Here is a 2102-nt window from a genome sequence, read left to right as displayed (position 1 = left end):
ACACACATAACATAATGATATACGCATTAACACCTTTCAAGGAAAAGTTAAAATAAAACAGAAAAAAAAACGCGATGTAGAAACTTCGTTACGGATTAATATAATTATGTATCCACATATGTTAGCAAGTAGTTTTTTACAGGAAACGTATATTGCGTGCAGTAAGTGCACGCAAATGCAAAGTAAATTGAAGTTAGATCAGATTCGCGTTTATCCGGTTTAGTTAAGCGTATATTTCTTCGTTTAAAATACAAAATAAAAATATTCGTGAGTTATAGCAACATTCAGATCAATTTAGTAAATTATAATACCGTATATTACATAATGTCAACTCTAAAATTTCTATCATTAAGCTATAACTTTTAAATACGCAGTAAGCCATATCATATTTTTAAATACCAAATAGACCATATCGTACAGCTCAACCAAGAAATAAGGGACTTCTAGTTAATTTTTCCAATAGAAAGTTTGTCTAGCTATTGAAAGTTACGAAATGTATCCTTGTTAATGAGTATATGTATACAATGTACATATCATATGTGATACAATCTGCATACATTTTTCCATTAATAAGTTACGCTTTACTTGGATGCACAATAGATTCGTTTCACTTTTTACGTTTTTATTCGCAAAAGAGTATTCACTTATTTTTACAAATAAATGTATCTTGCAATAAATATCCACAAAATATTTTAATTGTTATAATTGGATTAAAAATAATAATTCCTAATAAAAAAACGTGATTTACTTCAATTTTCTCATAAATATTTCATTTTCAATGTGTGTGTTAAAAAAAATTATTTGGGTGTCACTTAGGAAGTAAAACATTAGTTTTCTGTAGTAGAAAACTGATTTTACTGAAATATTTAATTTGTTATTATTTCTCTAAATTTATATTTTTAAAGATTATAAAATATTTAAATAGCATTAAAAATCTATAAATAGTATCAAATTATTTTTAGATATCCTCTATAAATAATGTATAATTATCATAAATATAAAAAGAGAAAATAAATTTTCTTTCTCTATTCTTCATTCAGAGTGTATATATTTACTAAATATCATTTAGATGACTAGAATAACAAAATTAAAAAAATGTGTTTCCTATAAAAATTGTTAGCATATGATAAAATTTTTCGCGAGATATTCGACATAACAAATATTGAGAAAAAAAGCACTTGGTATTATTAAAGTATGAGGATTTTAACGTAGTTGCATTATAAACATTACTTAAAAATGACTTTTCTTAAGATTTGTTTCAAACTTTTACTATTTGAAGATAAAGGAGAAGGTGGCGTTATAGCACTCCAATTATATTTTACGCAATAACTTTGTTAATAATCAATATTTAAGTTTAAAACTTTACAATTGCATTCATTAAAATGTTATTGAATCGATTTTGGACTCAAAGTTACGAAATATTACTTAGGATACTATTAATAAAAATGTGGCGACATTGCATAATGACTCTAAGAAAAAAATGGGCGGTAATATTGCCTTTCATAAAAATAGCCTTAAAATATTAGTTTTGTTTAGAAAACAGTATTTAATTACAAAATTAACAAAGAAGAAAAACATTTTAAAATGTATGCAAATGAAAATGTATATACATACATTCACACAACTTCTGCATGTAAGCTGCTCAATGCTAAAAATCTCAGTACTAAAAATAGTATACGTAATATAAACTATAGATTAACAGTAGAGCTACAATCGATTATCAAATAATTATTTTGATGAAAAGAGGTCGTGAGTAATCAATATCCATAGAAGGCCACTTTAGCAAAATGCCATGGTATTGTTTAAATTTGCATAACTCAAAATATATGCAGCAAATAAAATGTTAAATAGCAAATAATATACTCAAAAATACATATATTTATGTGATAATATGCTCAAGTTTAAGAAAAATGAGGAAGTAGGTGTGATTAAATATTAAAGTGTACCTCAGAAACGTTTCGAAATACTTGAAAGTAAAAATGCGTTATAATAAGTGCTGGTTATTGAGTATTGGTAATATTAGCATCATGGAGTAACGGTGAGCTACTGAATTAATAATTCCATAAGTAATCATTAAGATTCGCTATATAATAGCGGAGATA

Source organism: Mycetomoellerius zeteki, unplaced genomic scaffold, assembly GCF_001594055.1.
Source record: "Mycetomoellerius zeteki isolate Tzet28-1 unplaced genomic scaffold, Tzet1.0 scaffold35, whole genome shotgun sequence".
Lineage (NCBI taxonomy): Eukaryota > Metazoa > Arthropoda > Insecta > Hymenoptera > Formicidae > Mycetomoellerius > Mycetomoellerius zeteki.
This window is presented reverse-complemented; position numbering follows the sequence as displayed.